This window comes from Mandrillus leucophaeus, unplaced genomic scaffold (genome assembly GCF_000951045.1).
Source record: "Mandrillus leucophaeus isolate KB7577 unplaced genomic scaffold, Mleu.le_1.0 Scaffold137, whole genome shotgun sequence".
NCBI lineage: Eukaryota > Metazoa > Chordata > Mammalia > Primates > Cercopithecidae > Mandrillus > Mandrillus leucophaeus.
Genome location: NW_012101332.1, coordinates 156937 through 168572, shown reverse-complemented (window position 1 = coordinate 168572; position 11636 = coordinate 156937). Strand labels below are relative to the sequence as shown.

The 11636-nt window shown below is 42.9% G+C and overlaps 1 protein-coding gene across 2 annotated transcripts in view; it reads right to left on the bottom strand.

Annotated features, from left to right (window-relative positions):
* The window catches only part of ZNF540 (zinc finger protein 540), a 19023-nt gene extending 15536 nt beyond the window's left edge, over window positions 1-3487 (bottom strand). For both annotated transcript variants that reach the window (XM_011973290.1, XM_011973291.1), the window contains exon 1: window positions 3222-3487. The gene's annotated coding sequence lies outside the window, so the exon portion shown is untranslated. The remainder of the gene's footprint in view (window positions 1-3221) is intronic.
* Between the last annotated feature and the right edge of the window lie 8149 nt (window positions 3488-11636).

The following is an 11636-nucleotide window of genomic DNA, read 5'->3' as shown; positions in this document are numbered from 1 at the left end:
CCGTGTTAGCCAGGATGGTCTCGATCTCCTGACCTCGTGATCCGCCCGTCTCGGCCTCCCAAAGTGCTGGGATTACAGGCTTGAGCCACTGTGCCCGGCCCTCCAACACACTCTTACCACACCAAGGGAACCTGGCTTACGAGGATGGACACAGTGCAGAGGTTCTCCTGCGTTAGAACACACAACAAATATTTCAGCAGGAGAGTTCTGGGCCAATCCCCACTATGAGGATACTGATCTAGACCCAAGGCTGGGATGTTCAGAACTGCCCAGAGTAGATTCTCTTCCCTCGATTCTCACCATCTAAAGGGGACAGACCACATTGTCCAAAGCAGACTGCCTTCATGGCCTTAGGAGCTTCCTGGCTTCCTCAGACTTAAAGACAAAAGATAGAACAGACTAGGAGTTTGCAACCTGTGGCCCATGGGCCAGATCTGGCCCGCCCACATGTTTTTGTAAATAAAGTTGGAATAGAACACAGCTATGCTCATTTGTTTACTTCTGACTATGGCTACTTTCAGAAAGCTACAGTAGCCAAGTTGAGTAGTTGCAATGGAGACTGTATGGGCCACACGGCCTAAAATACTTCCTATTTGACCCTCTATAAAAACCATTTGCTGGCCGGGCATGGTGGCTCACATCTATAATCCCAGCACTTTGGGAGGCTGAGGTGGGCGGATCACCTGAGGTCGGGAGTTCAAGACCAGCCTGACCAACATGGAGAAACCCTGTCTCTACTAAAAATACAAAATTAGCTGGGTGTGGTGGTACACACCTGTAATCCCAGCTACTCAGGAGGCTGAGGCAGGAGAATCGCTTGAATCTGGGAGGCGGAGGCTGCGGTGAGCTGAGATCGTCCCATTATACTCCAGCCTGCGCAACAAGAGCGAGACTCCGTCTAAAAAAAAAAAAAATAGTTGCCGATTCCTGGCATAGACAATCCATGATGGCCTTTATCATTGCAAAATTATACTTGCACACTGGGATCCCTTTTCCTAGCCTGAACTAGAACTCCCACAATCCTCAGCGCTCACCACTACCCATTTCCTTCAATCAGAAGAGTCCCCAGGGTCCCTGCAGGACATCATTCACCCTCCCTTCTCCCTCAGTACTCAGAGGGAGAAGTAAGTTTATGGCCCTGGAAGCAATTAAAAAAATCAACTTTTATGTGATGCATACCTTATATATAGATATTTAATCCTTAGAACATCTCTACAGTGTCATTATTATCTCCACTTCAACATCAGAAAAACAGAAACCTAAATCCACTGTTAATAAACAAGACATCTGAGTTCTGAATCCACAATTCTCCAACTACAAAGCCAGTTCTTTTTCAACTGTGCTCTTGTTACTGATACCCAGATTTTCTTATTATGCCTAATAAAACCTGAGCGTGAATAATGACTAGGGTTTAATGACTAAAAGCTATTAAATGCTGCTACTCATTAAGATAATATACGTTAGAGTGGCAAATAGCATTTTATATTTACAACACGGGAACATTGAAAAGACTGATAATAACATGTTGAACTGGAGTAAAATAGATGCCCTCACACCATGTTATATACTGGTGCCACCTTAAAGAGGGTAAATTACAAATTTATATTAGTAGAATTTAATAATGTGAGCCAGATGTTTCAGTAATCTCACTCCTATGACCCTGTCTAAGGAAAATAATTATATATGTTCACTAGGATATATGCAGACAGGTGCAGATAGACTAATTTTAAAATGGAAAAAGCTAGATACAAACATAAATTAGACTTCAATAAAGAACAGGTTAAATAAATTCTAGGGTATCCATATAATAGAAAATAAAGTAGCCATCAGAAATAATATGGATTGGGAGTCTGCAAACTTTTCCTGCAAAGAACCACATAATAAATATTTCAGGCTTTGTGGGCCAGCTGGAGGATCCCTTGAACCCAGGAGTGCGAGACTGCAGTGAGCTATAACGGCACCACTGCACTCCAGCCTGGGTGAGACAGTGAGACCCTGTCTCTTTAAAACAAACAAATACAGTATCTGCAAAGTGCAATAAAATGACGCACAATAAAATGAGGTATGCCTACATTATCATTAATGTTGACATGAATATCTTCAAACAAGAGGGAAGAAAGTACATTTGTCTATAAAAGGGCAACACAACAGATCCTTGCGGTGATGGAAATGATCTGTCTTGACTATCAATGTCAACATCCTGGTTGTCATATTATACTACAGTCCTGCAAGATGTTATCATTGGAGAAGACTAGGTTGAAGATAACACACAATGTCTCTATTATTTCTTACAACCTCATATGAATCTGCAATCATCTCAAATTGAAAAACTAATTTAAAGAAATTTTAAGAATTTCATTTCCAAATATTTGCTAGATGAATTAAGTTTTTACCCCCTTCAAATCCTGAAGGCAAATTAATGCTCCAGGTTGTACTGTTCAATAGAAAGACTGCTAGTCATATATAGCTGTTTACATTTAGATTTATTAAAATTGAACACAATTTTACAAATTCGTTCTTCAGTCAAACCAGCCATATTTCAGGTTCTCAGTAGCCATATGTAGCTAGTGGCTACTGTATTGGAGAGCACAGATATACAAAATGGAACCCAGTTTTGCAGAAATTTCTGTTAAAAAGCATTGTTCCAAAGTGTTACACGACTGATACCCTCACTTTACAGGTGACAAAACTGAAGCCAGGAGATATCTGTATAACACAGCGCTGCACACATCGTGCTCATTCTCACAATATTATGCTCACACACTTCTTCCCCCACATCCACTGCCACAAGTGAATTCTCAATGAGTCATTCACTAAATGTATATAATTTCATAGGAATGTATTTTAAATTCATGACCATGCAAAGAAAAATCAATTTCTTACAGGATATACTCAGTCGCAGGCTGAATCTGATTCAACAGACATCACCCTCAAAGCTATAATCAAACCATTCCCAAGACCCTTCCGCACACAATCCTAATGCGCCAATAATAGCCTCTCCACAGTCTCAAGCATAATCTGACGCACATCACACAGGCATGGCCACTATCCACTCTGCCCCCACAGAGGACACTCGGACACGGACACGCGAGCGCACAGACACAGACACACACACACGGCCGTGAAGAATGCGTCACACTTCCGAACCCCGGTGAGCAGCAACCCGGTATCGTGGCCACTGCGTCACGGCCAGAGCTGTCAGAGAGAAATCCAGACCTTACTTGACAGCCTTTTGCAGCTCTTCTAGTCCGGGACGACATTCACCTGAAGGCACCACGGCAAGATTCAACCTCTTTGTGTGAGATTCTCTGGAATTTCTGGGGCGTTACTTGAGTATAATGGAATAGGGTAGGCTCAGACCATAGTAGGGTAAGTCCCACAGTTCGAGCAAGGGAGCCTCAGGGATCGCTCTGTTCTGGAGCGCTGGACCTGATCTTAGCCGCTGGGCCTGCGCAGAGACGACCCGGCCGGTTTCCAGTTGTAGACTACGTTTCCCGAAGGCCCCTGCGTCGCTGCGCCCCGTCGTACACCTACGCTGTTACGTCTTGACGCACGGAGCCTGTCTGCGCCGGCAGGTGAGTGGGCGGCCTCACCGGGAACCGCTTGCTGATTTTGGTTTGGCTCATAAAAAAGAAGCTCTTGTATGGTGCTGGGAATACCGGGGTCCTGGCTTGGGCTCGGTGCTGACAGGAAAGGGACGGTGCTCTAGGCTGATTACTTATGGAAGTCGGCCTTGCGGATGCGGAGGGGTGTCGGCACCGTCACTTTGGTTCTGGGAGCGGCGGGGGCGTGGTGCTGCTAGTTGTGTTCCTTCGCTCCGAATTTATAAGTGTGCGCCTGGAGCCCCTGTCCGGGAATAAAATCGGCACCATCACTTTGGGATAGGGAGCCTAGAGAGAGAGGCGGTTGTTACTAGTAGTGTTCCTCCGCCCTGGACGTGTGCGTGTGCGCTTGTGCGGCCGCGGGGTGGGCTCTCCTGCCGCCTGGTAATGCTCCCAGCCCTTGGCCCTCCCGTGCCGCAGTACTCCTCGTGTGACACGGACAGCGTTACGCCAGCTGAGAATCGTGCGGTTACAGCTGCTGCAGTTCCTTTGCAGAGTAAGAGGCTCTTTTTGAGGTTTCCCTGATGGTGAGGCTTTACCACGGAAGTATCTTAGGAAGAAGACCACTGTTAAAGATGTCCCATTCTAGCTTGAGAGCCCTGTGGGGAAGACTAATCCTTTTGTAGAGGGTGGTGTGATCCTAAATTGTTTTGTCTGCTCCGAGAGCTCTGATGTTCTATGAGTCGTTTTTCTTTTCTCTGTTCTGTGTTTTCGAAGAGAGGCACCCAGAGGAAAAGAGTATCGCACTTCTGAAAGTCTTGTGTGAAGTTCCTATTTTCTTTCTAACCTCAAATTTCTTCCTTTCCGAAACGTTTTCTACTTCCAGCAACATCTTCCTAAGGAAGAACCTGCCATTCTAGTGACTGATCCTTAGGCACCCCATAAATGATGCTCCGGGGATGGGATCATCAGCTTAGCTCTACTCCCCAGCCACACTACACTTCCCCTTTCCACCCAGTGATACAACACTCCTTTCTGGTCTAAGGTTTTTTTGTTTTGTTTTTGAGACGGAGTCTCGCTGTGTCGCCCAGGCTGGAGTGCAGTGACTCGGTCTCGGCTCACTGCAAGCTCCGCCTCCCAGGTTCACACCATTCTCCTGCCTCAGCCTCCCAAGTAGCTGGGACTACAGGCGCCCGCCACCACGCCCAGCTAATTTTTGTGTGTGTGTGTGTTTTGTTTTTTGTTTTTGAGACGGAATCTCGCTCTGTCGCCCAGGCTGGAGTGCAGTGGCCGGATCTCAGCTCACTGCAAGCTCCGCCTCCCGGGTTCCCGCCATTCTCCTGCGTCAGCCTCCCGAGTAGCTGGGACTACAGGCGCCTGCCACCTTGCCCGGCTAGTTTTTTTGTATTTTTTAGTAGAGACGTGTTAGCCAGGATGGTCTCGATCTCCTGACCTCGTGATCCACCCGTCTCGGCCTCCCAAAGTGCTGGGATTACAGGCGTGAGCCACCGCACCCGGCCTGGTCTAAGGTTTTGATGAAAAATAACTGTACTTTCTGGAGGGAAATTTGAAGACTTTTACAATTTTAACTTTATTGTGGATGTTTTCAGGCAGGATAAAGAATAATACAAACCCCAACATGTTCAACACCTAGCTGTAATTAAAAACATTTGTAAATACCTTTGTATCAGTCCTTCCCCCTTTTTTCCTGTAGTATTTGAAAATCATATTTTATCCTCCTATAAGCATATATGACCAAAAAGATGTTATATTTTAAAATAACCATGATGCTGTTATACCAACATTAAAAAAAAAAAACTAACAATAAGTTTAAAACAATAAGTTTGTTTCTTATGTTGGTGTAACAGCGTGGTAGTGATTTCGTAATATGGTATACCCCCATATTCAAATTTTCGCAATTATTTCGAACACATATTTTTACAATAGGTGTGTTCAAATCTGGATCCAGATAGAGTCCACACATTGCATTTGGTGGCCAAACCTCTTAAACTTATTTAATCCATGAGAGTTTCCCTCCTGTGTTTTCTTTTGGTTTGTTTTAATTGGTGCTGTTGATTTGTAGAAAAACTAGATCATCTGCCCCGTAGAATATTTTGTATACTGCTTTTAGCTAATTGCTTCTTTGTACTGTCATATAATTTGTTTTCCGTTCCTTCATATTTCTGTAAACAGGCAGTTAGATCCAGAGGCTTGATTGGATTCGGATCAGGTTTTCCATAAATCACGTTTAATTCATAGTTGATATTATTTCCTATGACATCACATCATGAGGCCCTTACAGTCTGGTGTCCCACTTTCAATGATGTCATATTGATGTGTTTAAATGCTGCCCTTGTAATCCTTTCCTTTTTTTCACCTAAAGCGTGCATTCTCAGGCCGGGCGCAGTGGCTCAAGCCTGTAATCCCAGCACTTTGGGAGGCCGAGGCGGGCGGATCACGAGGTCAGGAGATCGAGACCATGCTGGCTAACCCGGTGAAACCCCGTCTCTACTAAAAAATACAAAAAACTAGCTGGGCGAGGTGGCAGGCGCCTGTAGTCCCAGCTACTCGGGTGGCTGAGGCGGGAGAATGGCGTAAACCCGGGAGGTGGAGCTTGCAGTGAGCTGAGATCCGGCCACTGCACTCCAGCCTGGGGGACAGAGCGAGACTCCGTATCAAAAAAAAAAAAAAAAAAAAGCATGCACTCTCAATGAGGGGGGAGGATATCACCTTCCAAGGGGGTGAAACTTGGTTTTTGAGAAATAAGAGGACAAAAACTCTTAGGTATTACAATGATCTGTGGTCCTTCAAAGGGCCACAGTACATAAACATATATACAGTATATCTATGGTAATAAAATTTCATGAGAGTGGTGGCTTTTAGAGAAAAGTATCAAAAAGACTCCTAGGGATATGACCATGAAAAATTTTAGAAGGGTTAAGCAGCACTGACCTAAAGGTTATAACGCCCACGTACGATTGATACCACGATCCATTCTTTCTTTTTTTTTCCTAACTGTCGCCCAGGCTGGAGTGCAGTGGTACGATCTCGGCTCACTGCAGCCTCCACCTCCTGGATTCAAACGCTTCTTCTGCCTCAGCCTCCTGAGTAGCTGGGATTACAGGCGTGTGCCACCACACCTGGCTAATTTTTGTATTTTTAGTAGAGACAAGGTTTCACCATGTTGCCCAGGCTAGTCTTGAACTCCTGGCCTCAAGTGATCCACCCACCTCAGCTTCCCAAAGTGCTGGGATTACAGGTGTGAGGCACCATGCCTGGCCTATTATTTCATTAACGGTTATATATGGTGATTTAAAAAAATTCTCTCAATTCCTTCTGTATTCATTAGTTACAGTTCTTCTATATATAAGAATTTTTCTTCGTCAAGTATTTGGTTATCTTAAAATACAGTCCATAGCCAGGCGCAGTGGCTCACGCCTCTAATCCCAACACTTTGGGAGGCTGAGGCAAGCGAATCATCTGAGGTGGGGAGTTCGAGGGCAGCGTGACCAACATGGAGAAACCCCATCTCTACTAAAAATACAAAATGAGCCGGGCATCGTGGCGCATGTCTGTAGTCCTAGCTACTCGGGAGGCTGAGGCAGGAGAATCACTTGAACCCGGGAGGCGGAGGTTGCGGTGAGCCGAGATGGTGCCATTGCACTCCAGCCTGGGCAACAAGAGTGAGACTCCATCTCTAAATAAATAAATAAATAAATAAATAAATAAAGTTCATATGGAAAGGCAGAATAATTGATTTGATTCTTTCCCTTTATGTATTTTCAGAGAAATGAGTTGGTGCCCTTCAACCATCTAAGGAGTCCCAAAAGTGAGTGAGTTTGTTTTGAATACCGTATGTTTCAAACTGTTGCGATCATTATTCTGTCTTATATCAAACTGCTCTTTTTTAAGCCAGTGGTAGTCCTTTCCAGGCAGTTCTTTTTTTTTTTTTTTTTTTGAGACGGAGTCTCGCTCTGTCGCCCAGGCTGGAGTGCGGTGGCCGGATCTCAGCTCACTGCAAGCTCCGCCTCCCGGGTTTACGCCATTCTCCTGCCTCAGCCTCCCGAGTAGCTGGGACTACAGGCGCCCGCCACCTTGCCCGGCTAGTTTTTTGTATTTTTTAGTAGAGACGGGGTTTCACCGGGTTAGCCAGGATGGTCTCGATCTGCTGACCTTGTGATCCGCCCGTCTCGGCTTCCCAAAGTGCTGGGATTACACGCTTGAGCCACCGCGCCCGGCCTTCCAGGCAGTTCTATGTCTTTCTGTCATGATTCTAGTAGAGTTGATAGCTGATTTGCTTTCTGGCAGAACAAATGATCCCAAGATCACCTTCTACATTTCCTGTGCCAGGCCTGAAATGAGCCATTTCTCTAAGGAGTTCTGATTCCTCTTGTGGTATATAGTGTACAGTGACCACTGTCTGGGCATTAGAGTTTCTCATTGCCATAGGGCCGTCATTTAATCTAGGTCATTTCAGGGAACAAAGCTAATAACTTGTTTTTAAAGTGTAAATCATGAATCATGAATTTATAATAATAGTTCAGACAAATTACAGAGTATTTTCTTGTTTGATTTTTATACTTGTATCTCTGTTTTATGCTAACAATCTTAGTTGCTGAAACATTAATATAATTTATGTTCTTTATTCTAAAATATAATTGTTTGAAAACAACAGTAACTGTCACTACTGTTAAGATAGAGAGTGCATTTTAGATTTCTTTTGGTGTTTTTTTTTTTTTTTGCTATATTTAAGTTTCATGGATTACATTTGGTTATGCCTCTTTAGTCTTTTAATTAAAAATTAGAAATTTTTATTTTGATATAATATTACACTTACAGAGAAGTTGCAAAAATAGTAGAAAAAACTCTCCTATGCCCTTACATATTTATCAGTTTTTTAACATTTTGCTTTTTTGTTTGCTAATTCTCTCTACATATATACTTCTGAACTACTTGATAGTAGTTTTCAGACATCATTTTCCTTTATCTATAATTAGTGTATTTTCTGAGCACGGGGACTATAACTACAGTTCATTTATTAAAACAAAGAAGTGTAGCAGAGTTAAGTGATAACTATCTAATCCAGAGTTCATAGAAGAATTTCACCAATTGTTACGATTTTGTCCTTATAGCCTTTTTTTTTTTGAAACAGAGTCACACTCTGTCAAGGCAGGAGTGCAGTGTGGGGAGATCTTGGCTCACTGCAAGCTCCGCCTCCTGGGTTCACGCCATTCTCCTGCCTCAGCCTCCCAAGTAGCTGGGACTGCAGGCGCTTGCCACCATGCCCGGCTAATTTTTTGTTTTGTTTTTTTTCTTTTTTTGAGTAGAGACAGGGTTTCACTGTGTTAGCCAGGATGGTCTTGATCTCCTGACCTCGTGATCCGCCCGCCTTGTCCTCCCAAAGTGCTGGGATTACAGGCGTGAGTCACTGCGCTCAGCCCCTTATAAGCCTTTTTTGCCCCTTATCTGGTGTCCAATTCAAAATCATATCTAGGATCAAACATTTCATTTAATTAAAACATCTCTTTAGTCTCTTTTAATCGGAAACAGTTCCTGGACTTTTCTTTGATCCTTTGTGATCCTGACTTTTTTGAAAAGCACAGGCCAGTTACTTTGTAGATTGTTCCTCAGTTTGTATGTGTTTGATATTTCCTCGTGATTCAATTCAAGTGTACTTTTTTTTAAATTTTGAGATGGAGTCTCGCTCTGTTGCCCAGGCTGGAGGGCAGTGGCGTGATCTTGGCTCACTGTAACCTACGACTCCCAGGTTTAAGCAATTCTTTGCCTCAGCCTCCCAAGTAGCTGGAATTACAGGTGCCCACCACCACACCCAGCTAATTTTTGCATTTTTTTTTTTTGCAGGAATACTGCTTCAGTTTATTGGCCAGCACCTTCAGTTAGTTGCTTTTTGTATTATGTCCAGATCTGATAGGTGTATCTTCAAGGAATTTAGTCCAATAGGATCTTAATGATATTGGATTCAGAAGTCTTCTCAATTTAGTTTCAATTTGAATTTCTCTTATTTAAATGAGGATGAACATATTTTAAATGTTGAATGGCCATTGACTTTTCTTTTTTTATGAATTATCTGTTGCCTGTTTTAAATAATGATCTTTTATTTTTCTCTTGATTGTTTTCTCTTGTTTTTTAAAATACAGCTCTTTGGATTTTAGGACACTGTGTTTTTGATTTAAGTTGTGCATATTTTCTCCCATTTTGTCATTTGTCTGTGTTTGTATTCCTTTAGGCAATTTTTAAATATAGTAATATTTATTCATATGATTGTGAGACACAGAATTTTCCCCTCTTAACTGTGTCCGCAGTTAAGAAGGACACAGTCTATTTTTCCTTCTAGCATTTTTTTGATTTTTTTTTTTTTTTTTTTTTTTTTGAGATGGGGTTTTGCTCTTGTCGCCCAGGCTGGAGTGCAGTAGCATGATCTCGGCTCACTGCAACCTCCACCTACTGGGTTCAAACGATTCTGTTGCCTTAGCCTCCCAAGTAGCTGGGACTACAAGCACCTGCCACCACACCCAGCTAATTTTTGTATTTTTAGTAGAGACGGGGTTTTACCACGTTGCCCAGGCTGGCCGCGAACTGCTGACCTCAGGTGATCCACCTGCCTCAGCCTCCCAAAGTGCTGGGATTACAGGCATGAGCTACCACTTCCTGCCAATTTCATATTTTAATATTTAGATATCTTATATATTTGGAGTTAATTTTGGTATGTGGTATAAAATGGGGTTCCAATATTACCTTTCTCCAATAATATTTACTGAATAATCCACCTTTCCCCAGAGATCAGGGATTCTATTCTGTTACATTAATCTTTTCTTTCCATTCATATGCAGTATCCAACTTTTTAAAAATAAAATTTCAACTTTTATTTTAGATTCAGGGGGTACATGTGCAGGTTTGTTGTATGGTGTATTGTGTGATGCTGAGGTTTGGGGTATGATCCAGTCACCCGGTTAGTAAGCAGGATACCTGATAGGCAGGTAGGTTTCATCGTTTGCCGTCCTCCTCCTCTCCCTGCTCTAGTAGTTGCCAGTGTCAGTGTTCTCATCTTTATGTTCATGTGTACCCAGTGCTTAGCTTCCAGTTATAAAGGATAACATGTGGTATTTGGTTTTGCTTCTGTGTTAATTCATTTAGGATAATGGCCTCTAGCCACATCTATGTTGCTGCAGAGGACATGATTTCGTTCTTTTTTACAGTATCCAACATTTTAATGATAGGAGTGGTATTCTGAAATCTCTGCTGTCTTTATTATCAGGCATTTTCTTCCAATTCTTGCTTTTTAATATTCTTGCTTGTTGAATTTAAATTGAATATATCTGCTTTCATACTTGTATTTTTATTGGGGTCATAGTTAATTTGTATATCATGTATCAAATATCCTATTAACTTGCAGAGATTAACATCTTTATATCATTTTATATATATAATTTTAACCCATGGGATTTTTTTTTTTTTTTTTTTTTTTTTTTTTTTTTTCTCTGTCACCCAGGCTGGAGTGCAGTGGTGTGATCTTGGCTCACTGCAACCTCTCTACCTCCTGGGTACAAGTGATTCTCCTGCTTTAGCCTCCCAAGTAGCTGGGACTACAGGCGTGCACCACCATGCCCGGCTAATTTTTGTATTTTTAGTAGCCATGTTGGCCAGGCTGGTCTCGAACTCCTGACCTCAAGTGATCCGCCTGCCTCGGCCTCCCTGGGATTACAGGCATGAGCCACCACACGCAGCCAACCCATGTATCCTTAATGAAGATGATATTGCCTCAACGGAGTTGAAAACTGGTTAGCGGGGAGGACAAAATCTTAGATAGTACAGTGGCTTTTGGCGCTTCAAAGCTCAACTATACCAAACAAAATCTTACTTAAATTATTTACTTGCTCTCTTACCGGGTTTTCTTGGTATCACACGAGCAACACTGATGTTAAGTTCATGGATTATACATGTACGCAAGATCAGTGCTACCAAAAAAAAAAAAAAGGATCAGTGCTACAAAACTATGGCAGGTAGATGGCTGTAGTTGGAGAATGCTCAATCTTGAAGTCATATTGCACGAGGTGGCGTGCTGCGCCCACATTG